Source organism: Carettochelys insculpta, chromosome 3 (genome assembly GCF_033958435.1).
Source record: "Carettochelys insculpta isolate YL-2023 chromosome 3, ASM3395843v1, whole genome shotgun sequence".
In the NCBI taxonomy this organism is placed as follows: Eukaryota; Metazoa; Chordata; order Testudines; family Carettochelyidae; genus Carettochelys; species Carettochelys insculpta.
Genome location: NC_134139.1, coordinates 101,299,432 through 101,311,910, shown reverse-complemented (window position 1 = coordinate 101,311,910; position 12,479 = coordinate 101,299,432).

The following is a 12,479-nucleotide window of genomic DNA, read 5'->3' as shown; positions in this document are numbered from 1 at the left end:
ATTTTACGTCCCTTCAGCAAGCTGAGGACCCCAGTCAGCTGCTGATGAGTGGGAGTTCTCTAGTCTCCTGTGGCACCGGCGCCATGGCCCGTTGGTGTTGCATTGGTTTCTGTGTTGGTTATATACATTTTTTCTGCCTCATTATACAGTTCCATTAGGTCAATCATTACCATTTATGGTATTTTCCTAGCTGTCAGTTACTGATCTGTTATTAGTTCTGTTACTTCTTGTTCTTTAACCCTGCTTACATGTTTGCCGCATCTCATCATACAAGATAGGTGCATGTTTGTGCCCTCCCTCTAAAAAGTGTTCTGCTACAGTGCCACAATGCCATCACTTATCTTGTTTGATAGTTTTTCCCTGAGGCTTGCTCCTGGCTTGTTAGAAATGGGGGCGGGGGGCAATGGTGCATGCCTTTTCACCCCTAAGCTTTCCTCCTTCCAGAAGCCCCTTCTTCCTGAAAATGCAAAGTCCTTCCGCAATTGACCACTACACTGAACATAGCTTCAATTCAATCACAAACTCAATGCTTAATGCAGAGTCAGAGACAGTATGTACACAATATCGGTTGTGAAGTAGTCATTAAATTGACATTTATAAGGTTGCTAACTAAAAGAAATCTCATGGGAACTAAATCTGTGGTAATGTTTCTCTCTTCTCAGTGTTTAACAAAGCTCATAAGCACCAACATCATTCTTTAGCACAGCATAGAACAGGTGAATCACACTAAAGAATGTTCTTCACATTCATCTTCAAGCGTACTAATCACTTAATGCTGATTGAAGTCAGAGAAGCTGTCCACTTTGGAAAAAGAGCATATCCTAAGTAACTTTAAATATGTGTTTGAGGTATTCACTTGATGATGAACCATTGTTAACTAGAGGTTAGAAAGCAGCCTTGCACTCTTGATGACATGCAGTGCTGATCTCATTTCAACTGTGCATGAAAAACGTACCAATAGAACATTAAGGTTATATGGCTAAACACTTGGAAGTCAGCAAACTGCAAAATTAAGATCGACAGTACAAAATCTGAATAAGTGGGGCTTACCCACGAAAGCTCACGGCCTTATAAATTTGTTAGTCTTTAAGGAGCTACAGGACTGCTTGTTGTTTGTGAAGTTACGGACTAACATGGCTACCTCACTGAGACTACACACATTCAGTTATGCTGCTTTATGTACATTGTCTTAGGGCAAGTCTCAAAGGTGATTTAGGGTGTGGCTATGCTGCAATTACATACTCACAGCTGACTCAGCCTGATTGTGGAGCTATTTAAATGCAGTGTAGACATCCAGGCTGAGACTGGAGCTCTAGCACTTTGTGAGCAACAAGGGTCCCAGAGCTCAGGGTGCAGCTTGAGCCAGAAACCTTCACTGCAGTGGAACAGCCTTGCAGACTGAGCCTTGTGAGCCTGAGTCAGCTGGCACGGGACAGCCATTTGTTTTTGGTTATAATGTAGATATCCATGAATGTACAGCAAGCTAGAGTGTGTTTCCACAGTGTACCAGCCAGGCAGGCACTAAGTGGCACTCAATGGTTGTCTGCACTCAGTGGTTGTCTGGACTCAGGTACCTAGCACAAGAAGTTCTGAAGCTCTGTTTGCAATTCTGTTGTTTCAAAAAGCAGAAGATAAGTGCACTACAAGGACTGCAGAGTGCTGTAACAGGGCTATACAGCCACTTCCTGCACAGTGGGTGGATGGGCTATAGATTCACATTGCAGCTTGCCAGGCACTAAATCGTCCCATAGACAAGCCTTTTATTCTTTTGTAATATAAGCATATAATTACTATTTTCCATTCAATATGTCCTTTTTCTACATTAATGCACAAAGAGATCATCTTACACTGTTTCAAAATTTTAACTCAAGTGTTAGTGGGACTGGTCCCTGAAACCTGCAGTGTGTTCTGAAGGTACTATTCACTGCATTCTTTTTCCTAAAAATAATTTTCATGAACTGTTTTCTCAGTCATCCATGGACTAGTACATAATGGTATGAGGAACACCCATTCAGTCGGATCCAGTAATGTTCTCTTGTTCTTAAGTAGTTGATTGTTGTGGGGTGACTGGTGGGTGAAAATTTACAATAACCATTTCAGGAACTTTTTTCAAAGTTTGCACAATTTTTGCCAGCATAACATTTTTCATAAAAAATAGACAAACTTGACAAGTTTTCACAAAACAATCATTTTTTTTAACTAATACCTGGGCTTTCTTGTCTGAGGTATGCATTCCTTGCAAAAGTAATAATAACAAAACCAGTGCATCTCCTATGAAGGGCGTATATTTTTAATTAAAGAAAAAACACAGGAAGTTTCATGCCATCATGTTTATATGTTCTCTGTGTGTTTGAAAGTTTAAAGGCAAAGGGTGTTGGACTCATTTTTCGCGTAGGAAGATTTCTATGTTGCCTATGGAATGTTTAGGGCAAGACTGTGCCTTGACTCTAGGACCTTCTTAGGGGATATCTGAAATAGGAATCTAGGCGTGTAAGTGTTGCCCCTGAGTACTAACTCCTTCATGAGGAGATGTTTTCTTCTGGAAGGAAGTAAAGTGTCCATAATAAATGGCTTGTCTTGATTTGTAAAGTCCAGCCATGTGGAAGTTTGTGCTACCCTGAATGGCTACAATTAACCTGACTGATCACCTTAATTTACAATGGATAGTGACTTCTTTCTTTTGCAGTAATTTTCTTACATGTACTCCTGACTTTTCTATTTTTACTCCAGTTCATCTGATGAAGTGGGTTATACCCAGCAGAGCTTCGCCCTAATAAATCCATTAGTGTCTAAGGTGCTAAAGGACCCCACATTGTGTTTGCATCTGTAGACTAACACTTCTTTTATCTCTGAGACTGTTCACCATGCTAGGAGTACAATGCCACCTAAGCAGTGTACATGTGAAATATACCTTACTTACTGTGGTGCCTTATAGGTAGAATTTAATCCTCAAGTTACAGACCTACTCCTTTCATCCTACATAGAACTCTTGCTGAGGGAGGTATCATCTATTCAGTCTTTTCAGATGTTTTAGAAAAAAAATGACTTGCTGAATACATGCTCATCAGGTTGTTATTATATGTAGCATTGTTGTAGACGTGTTGGTCTCTAGCCAGGATATTACAGAGAGAAGGCAGGTGAGGTAATATCTTATGTTTCACTAACTTCTGTTGGTGAAAACAAAAAGCAGTCAAGTAGCACTTTAAAGACTAGCAAAATAGTTTATTAGGTGAGCTTTCGTGGGACAGACCCACTTCTTCAGACCATAGCCAGACCAGAACAGACTCAATATTTAAGACACAGAGAACCAAAAACAGTAAGCAAGGAGGACAAATCAGAAAAAGATAATCAAGGTGAGCAAATCAGAGAGAGTGGAAGGGTGGGGGGGAAGATCAAGAATTAGATTGAGTTAAGTATGCAGACAAGCCCCTATAGTGACCAAGGAAGTTCCCATCGCGATTCAAACCATGTGTTAATGTTCCGAATTTGAATATAAATGTCAATTCGTCCGATTCTCTTTCAACAGAGGAGCGACAATGTCTTTTCAGTAACACACATACCTTGAGGTCATTGACAGAATGGCCCATTCCATTAAAATGTTGACTAACTGGTTTGTGGATCTGAAGTGTTCTGATGTCTGTTTTGTGCCCGTTGACCCTTTGTCTAAGGGAGTTAGAAGTCTGTCCAATATACAAAGCATCTGGGCATTGTTGACACATGATGGCATATATGATGTTAGTAGAGGAGCATGAGAAAGTGCCTGTGATTCTGTGAGTAACCTGGTTAGGTCCAGTGATGGTATTTCCAGAGAAGATATGTGGACAAAGCTGGCAGCAGGCTTTGTTGCAGGGAAAGGTTCCAGGACTGGTGTTCCTGGGGTATAGACTGTAGCTGTTAGTAAGGATCCTCATGAGGTTGGGAGGTTGTCTGTAGGAGAGAACAGGCATGTCACCCAGGGCCTTCTGGAGTGTAGCATCCTGATTAAGAATAGGTTGTAGGTCTTTAATAATTCGTTGCAGTGGTCTGAGTTGGGGGCTGTAAGTGATGACCAGTGGTGTTCTGTTCTTGGCTTTTTTGGGCTGATCTTGGAGTAGCTGGTTTCTGGGTATGCATCTGGCCCTGTCGATTTGTTTTTTTACTTCTCCTGGTGGGTAATTCAGGTTTATGAATATTTGGTAAAGTTCTTGTAGTTTTTGGTCTCTGTCAGTTGGATCAGAGCAAATGCGATTATACCTAAGAGCTTGACTGTAAACAATGGATCTAGTCACATGTGCAGGATGGAAACTAGAAGGGTGTAGATAAGTATAGCGATCAGTAGGTTTGCGGTACAGTGTGGTACTGATCAGGCCATCCTTGATTAGTACTGTAGTGTCCAGGAAATGTATCTCTTGCGCGTTGTAATCGAGGCATAAGTTGATGGTGGGGTGTAGATTGTTAAAGTCTCTGTGGAATTCTTCTAGAGCCTCTGTACCATAGGTCCAAATCATAAAGATGTCATCGATGTATCTTAAGTAGAAGAGTGGTAATAGGGGACGAGAGCTGAGGAATCGTTGTTCCAGGTCAGCCATAAATATATTAGCGTATTGTGGCCATGCGGGTGCCCATAGCGGTTCCACTAATCTGGAGGTATAAATTGTCCCCAAAACGGAAATGATTGTGTATGAGAACAAAGTAACAGAGGTCAGACACCAGATTGGCTGTGGTGGCATCAGGGATGGTGTTCCTGATTGCTTGTAATCCGTCTTTATGTGGAATATTAGTGTACAGAGTCTCTACATCCATTGTGGCAAGGATGGCATTATCAGGAACTTTTCCAATGTTTTGTAATTTCCTCAGGAAGTCGGTGGTATCTCGGATATAGCTGGGAGCGTTGGTTGCATAGGGTTTGAGGAGGGAGTCCACGTAACTGGATAATCCGGTGGTAAGGGTGCCAATACCTGAAATGATAGGGCGTCCAGGGTTTCCAGGTTTGTGGATTTTGGGAAGTAAACAGAATAATCCAGGCTGCGGCTCAGATGGTGTGTCTGAGTGAATGAGGTCCCGAGTAGCAGCAGGGAGTTCCTTCAGTAGTTGTTGTAATTTCCTTTGGAATTCCAAAGTGGGATCAGCAGAGAGAGGTCTGTAAAATGTGGTGTTGGAGAGTTGTCTGGCTGCCTCCTGTTCATAGTCTGATTTATTCAGGATGACAACAGCACCCCTTTCTGTTGGTGAGAGAGACAAGCCTTTTGAATGTATAGAGGGATCTTTCAGGTCTGGGAAATACAGAGTCAGTGTCACAGCTCAGTACGAAGTGGAACAGATTGTTTAGCATAAATTAACACATTTCAAGGGACCATTCAAGGTGAAGTGGCCCATTAACACCTCTCCAGTCATATTGGGAGGAAAAATAAAAGAGGGGGTTGGGGGTTAAGTGTGTTGTAGAGTGCTGTAACGAGCCATAAATTCAGTGTCTCTATTCAGTCCATGATTTTTAGTGTCTAGCAAAGTTATTAATTTAAGTTCCCAGGCTCAGCTCTTGAAGGTGTTATGCAGGTTTCCTTTGAGGAGAGGATTGAAAGGTCAGATGTAGAGTGATCACTCTGTGAAAAGTGTTCCCCCACAGACAATATGGTGCTCTGGTCTTTTATCATTTTTCTCCACAAGTTCATTTGAGAACCTAGTGATTGTCATTTCATCCTTTGCTAGAAAAATGGCTGCAGAACCTGGAGATGTACCTCCACGGCTGGGATGATCAGGACCCCTGGCAAACATGGGCACATTCTGGAATGCAATCCAGATCAGTGAGGGGTTGTGTCAGCGCCTCCCCCACAACCTTTGACCCCTGATCATACTTTTCTTTTTAGTCCCCCATCCTGCACTACTCTCAAGCAGTCTACCAGCATGCAGACCACACTCTGGCTGGTCAGGCAGCTCTGACTCCCGTGACCTGTCAGCAATACACCAGTCACATATTGTCTTCCACCAGCACCTGGTTGCTGTTTTCAGGGTGACCTCAGCATGGTCCCAGTCTCATTTTTTCCCCAAAAACATCAGTTCTGCCATGTCTAGCTCTGTTTTGGACAGTTCCGAAATTAGGATCTGTTGCCCCTGCAAGGAGCCATTATTCAACAGTTTGCTACTTTAACTGGAGTAACCAAACGGTTCAATTTAAACCCAGAACTAGACTGATTTATAGTAAAGGACTAAAACAAGTTTATTAACAAAATAAGATGAGATTTTAAGTGAATTCATGTATAAGAGAGAAAGTTAAAAATGTCCATACCATATTATACAATGCTTACTTCTGCTCTGCTGTTGGCAGTGACGCTGTCTTCAGAGCTGGGCAGCCAGAAGGTGGTTGGCAGCAGTGTTGTCCAAGTAAGAGTGGCAATATCATAATAAACCACCCTCACATCTGTCCTCTTGGCAGTCGCTATGTCTACAGAGCTGGGCTCCCAGCAACTAGCCATGGAACTTCTTGTAGTTGAGGGATGTTCCAAGAGGTGAATCTGCAGGGGAAGAGGAAGTCCCATCCCTCCCCAGCTTGGCTGGGACTAGCAACTGGTGCCTGACACACGGTAGGAGTCCCTGTCTTGGGCACATTTAGCCCTGCCCCTGCTTCCCCACACCAGTAGCCTTATCTATAGAGCTAAGTGCCTAGCTAGCAGCTACTGCTCTCCAGCCACCCAGCTCTAAAAGCAGCATAGAAATAAAGATGGCAATACCGCAACTCCACTGCGACAGACATATTACACAGGGGACACCAGATTTCACAGTCTGTGACTTATTTTTCATGGCTGAAAATTTGGTGTAGCCCCATTAATAACTTCTGCTTAGGCAGGGATGTGTGGTTTTGCACATGTGCTAATAAATCATACTGGGGGAGAGGGATTAATAATTTTATATATAATGATATTACTTTGCTATTTCACTATGATATTATTGATCAGGAAGTTAATAATTTTCAAATGATGCATAACAAAGCATATTTTTTACAAAGAGCACTGCAATAGTGTGTAGTAGGGTATGAATACAAAGGTTCCTCTATTTACATAGACCTTTGAAGAGCCTGGTTCCTAAACGTGCCTATCACAAAATGAAGGCTGGGTCTACACGAGCCCCTTCCTTGAGAAAGGGGCATGTTAATGAGTGGGTTTGAAAGATGCTAATGAGCGCTGCAATGAATATGCAGCACCTCATTAGCATAATGGTGGCCATGGAAATTCGAAAGTGTGGCTTTTCGAATCGCACAGTGCCCGTGGATAGGAATAAGGGGATTTTGAAGTAGCCAGGGTCCTTTCAAAAAGGACCCCTGTCTGGACAAGCTGCGTGGTGGCGAGCTGTGTCAATTTCAAAGTGCCATGGTTGCCGGCACTCTAATGAGGCACTGAATATGTATTTCAGCGCTTCATTAATAAACTTTGAAATGGCCATTTGCATGGCCATTTCGAAGTTTTGGGCTAATGTAGATGTAGCCTAAATGTCCCACTAACAACTGTGTGGATGAAACAAGACAATTGCAATGCTATCAAAACAACTCACACAGAAAAGTCTAAGCAAGGTAGTCGTGTTAGTCTGTATCTCCACAAAACAAGAACAGCAGTCCTGGAGCACTTTAAAGAATAACAGTATTATTTATTAGGTGGCGAGTTTTCGTGGGACAGACCCACTTCTTCAGATCTGGAGGTCTGTCCCACAGAAGTTCATCGCCTCACACAGAAAAAACAATGAGGCCTCGTCTACAATGCCCCTCCCTTTTGGAAGGAGCATGTAAATGCAGCGGTTCGAAAATGCTAATAAAGTGCTGATATGAATATTCAGTGCCTCATTTGCATATTGAGAGCCACTTGCCCCGTCAAAGATGCAAACTAGCTATGTAGATGGGGTTCCTTCAAAACGAAGTCCCGCTTTCGAAAGCACCCTTCTTCCTAATTTTTTCAGGAAGAAGGGTGCTTTCAAAAGCAGAGCATCCTTTTGAAGGAACCCCATCTACATGGCTAGTTAGCATTTTGAAAGCAGCACTTTCAACACGGCAAGTGGCTGCCACTATGCAAATGAGGTGCTGAATATTCACATCAGTGCCTCATTAACATTTTTGAGCCACTGCGTTTACTTGGCCCTTCCAAACGGGAGGGGTAGTACAGACATGGCCTGAAAGACTAAAACACCACATTGCCTGTGGCTAAAGAATTCGTACCAATCACTCTATATCTGAATTCTCAGTGGTCAACCTCAGCAGAAACCTGTAAAACATCTTCAAAAGATGGGCCTGTGAGCCTACATTCAGAACTTCACTAGGGACTAAAATTCATGGACTGAATAGAGACAGTGGATATATGGTTATCTATAACCCACTTAACTTTGAATGGTCCCTTGAAATATGTGCCAAATACTTGTGCTAAACACTGTGTCCTTCCCAGCATTTAGCTGTGACACTGTTTACTTTTCCCGGACATGAAGAAGAACTCTGTATGAGCTGAAAAGCTTGTTGGTCTCACGAGTAGAAATTCATAATTGTTTCACCAATAAAGAATATTGCCTCACCTACTTTGTCTATCAGGAAACATGTTGTTTAATGTTATTGTTGCAAATAATCCAAGTGTACTAGGATTTGCAAACCCGCTTCTAGATTACTGATTTACAGCTTTCACCTTCACAAAACAAAAAAGCAGTCATGCAGCACTTTAAAGACTAACAAAATAATATATTAGCTGATGAGTTTTTGTTGGGCAGACCCACTTCTTCAGATCTGGAACAGTGTTGAATATGAACTGAAAATGAGCTTTCACTTTAGCACAGTTATCAGATACTGTGAATGGGAAGTCTGCCTCTTTAGCCCATTGCCTTGTCACTCTCCTGCATTCTGACATCTCTAGCCTCACTCATTGAATCTACTGGACAAGCTAATTTCATCACACAGGCTCCGCAATGCACGTCTGCAAGAGCTCCCCCAACCCCACTTACAACATTTATAAACATAATAGGCAGAAAAAAATAAAACGTAATTTGAAGGTGGAATGAGAGCCTTGCTTTTTGCCTTCTGAGAGAGAAGTGTTACCCAGCATGGGTTTTATTTTCTCTTAAAAATCAAGCTGAAACTCAGCTGCTGCAACTGTATTCAGCCTTATGCCATCTCAGCAAGTTCATCCTGTGTAAATATTGTGATCTTAATAAATAAATACTGAAGCACAGCTGGCGTTGGCAAGATATCACTGTTAGGTCGCTGCAACCCTCCTATCACCAGTGGGTGTTGCTAATTATTCTCAGAACTGAGGCACAGGCATATGTAGGGGAAAGGAATGCAAAGGAAAGTCAGCAGAGGTTGAAATAAGAATAAAAATGTTTGCTTCAGTCCACAGTATCCCAGCTCTGCAAAGGCAGGAGTTTCACACAGTGTAGGTATGAGTTGTTCCCTTAATAAAGGGAGATTTAACAGCAGTACTTATTTAAAGCTCTAATTACATTTTAGCTGATTAAAATTCATACCACTTGTTCACAAGGGCAAGCAAGAGTAATTGAGGTATTCAAGGGACAGCAATGAAAAGAACATAAAAACACAAATGGTTTTAATCAATGAATGACTGAACCTGGAGAAGTCTATTTTTCTTCTGTACTTTGCATGGAGGAATGTTAATAATCCACCTTTACACATAAAAAGGGTTTATTTCGTTCAACTGCCATGATTGTAGTAAGCAGATGCTTTTCAAATTCATTGTCAGGCAAAAAAGTAGTGGTATATGAGCCCATGTTTTTCCGGTTGAAAATAGCTTTTTGTTTTTTGGTTTTTTTTTCAAATTTTAATTGCTTGTTGAATATTGGCTTGGAGGACCACAGCACTTAATTTTGTGTAGCTTATACTTGTTCTTGCTCGCCATATCGCTACTGCCTCTTTACAGGCCTGTATGTGGTGTGTGTGTGTAATGGTGCAACCACAGACACGGGTATCTGGTTTCTCTCCCTGCCTTCCTGCAGAGCATGATGAGGGAACCTAAGGCACCCTGTGAGCTGTCATTCCTTGGCCAGCTCCCTGCCTAGACAGCTGGCCCTGGATCAGAGAAGAGACTAAATTTACCAGCATGTCCTGGGCTGCCAGCAACAAGAAAGGGTGGAGGGTGATAAAACATTATTTTTCCCTTACAATGTTACAGCAAGATCCCAAAAGGTATTTTCTGCAAAACCTTTACTACCGTATAAATGTTTAGTATGTTACAACAAAACAATTTTACCAATTACTTTTTCCACTCAATTTTTTCATTACCTTCTCTTATGCACACTCATTCCATAACTATTTTGAACTCCTTTATATTTAAAGAAATTGCAGTCCCCGTTTACAAACTAAGCAGCCCACCACAAAAACTCCTGCCCACAGCTGTCTTCATACTGATGCTTTTTGACTTTGAAACCATTGGTTAAGCATACTGCACATACAGTCTAAATGAGCTCTGATAGGTAGTTGTAGTATTGTACACAGTGGGTAGATTTGGAAAAGGCATCCTACCCTGGGTAGTTTAACCCAAACCAACCTTTAGAACTTATGAAGCGTTGCTCGTTAACATATATACATAATAAAACTGACAAGCTTGTTGTACCAATAGTGAAGTTCAATGCAATAGAAAAGTAGGTTATGAAACTGATACCTCACTTTGGTTAAATACATATCTTTTGCTTTGCTTGAAAGACAATTAGTGTACAGATTCCATGTGGGGGAAGGGGAGGCACCGGCCATGTGGTCTGGCCCCACCTTCTCCTGGCTGGGAAGCTCATGCTGCTTTTGGGCTGTGCCATTATGGGGGAGGAATGGGACTGACCCAGACACACCAGAAGTGGTTCAGTGTTGATGGTGAGAGTTGGGAGGGATGCAAGATGGGGGCGGGGTGCATGTGAGACCCTGTGCACACCCTACCCATTGCCTCTGTTAGGCACTACATAATAGTGGGACTTGAGGTCTTATTTAACTCCACTATTAGCAGGGTAGGTGTAGCTTTGTTGGTCCCAGCATATTAGGGAGACATGATGGGTGAGGTAAAGAAGAGCTCTGTGTGGCTAAAAGGCTTGTGTCTCTCACCAACATAAGTTCGTCCAATAAAAGCTATTATTCCACCTGAGGGGGAGGGAGTGGTATCCCTTGTTAACAGTCACAAAACTAATGTTTTGAATACCATTGTAATTATAACAAGTGAAAAGTGTTAACTAACAACAACTAAACCATTCAGACAGGCGATTCCCCCAGGCTTTTAATGTGTTTGGAATAGGTCATTAGCGACTGTTATTCAAAGGTAAATCCCAAATTACAGTTTTGTTTCCTGCAGATCTAAAGAAGAGCTCTGTTTAAGCTCAAAAGTTTCTCTGTTTCACCAACAGATGTTGGTACAATAAGGATAGATCTACACTAGGCAATAAAGTTGATCTTGGATATGCAATTCTAACTACTCCATTAGCGTAGCTAGAATCAATGCATCAGAATCAACTTTCTGCCCTAGTGTAGATCGGAGCTGTTCAGACTCACACCGATGTCCCTTACTCTACACAATAGCATGGAGTACAGGGGTTTATGGCTGAGCCCAGAGAGGTCGATTTTTGCAACATCTCAACACATGCAGCAAAATCAAACTCTGGAAGATCAACTGCAGTGTTTTGATCATTCGGATTAGCCCAAAATGACCTCATCCATCTTGTTTCTCAGTTTTGCTTCTTGTCTTTGTTCCCATCCCCTTTTTCCTGCATGTAGTCCTGGGACTGCACTTTCATTTGGCAAAAATAGTTTATTATTTACTAACAGACTGTCTTCTTGAACGTGGTCACAAAGTGGCAGGGGAGTTTCCAAGTTAACTTACTGTGCACGGCAGAAAACAAAATAAATATTTTAAATTAGGACTGAGGAAGGAAGGATTCACTGTGGTACCTGAGGAGTTATTAATCAGAGTAGAAGGATCTCATGAGATAAAGGAAAAATTACAGGAGCTTAAATCATAGGTGGAAAGAAAGGAAGTTGCCAGTGTTATATGTAAACAGAAGTCTGAAAATAGTCTAAAATACATTTGCACTTAGAACAACATATTCAATGAATCTTTCAGGAAGCATTTATATAAATAATGTGCAGTGGGCCATAAGATCATTTGGAATCCCCCTCCGCCTCCGCTCCCCATTCTCCTCTATACACTTTTAAACATAATTTGGCTGATAGATTCTAGAGGCTGAGAAGTACCACAGTGGTTTTCTCATCTGATTAATGGGTAACACAGGCATAGAGAGTTTCCCAAAATCATTCTTAGCGCACATCTTTTGGAAAATATGCAAACTTCCTTTTTAATTTGCCAGTGAGGGAAAGTCTATCACAATCCTTAGTAAACAATTCCAGTGGATAATTACCATGACTATTAACAATTTACAGCAACCTCTGTTCTCCCTCATCTGGGAACACCCATGGTACACAGGAGGAAATGGCCCCATGTGCTGCCACTCCCTCACCCCTCTAGCTGGAGGAATGACAGTGAAGTGAT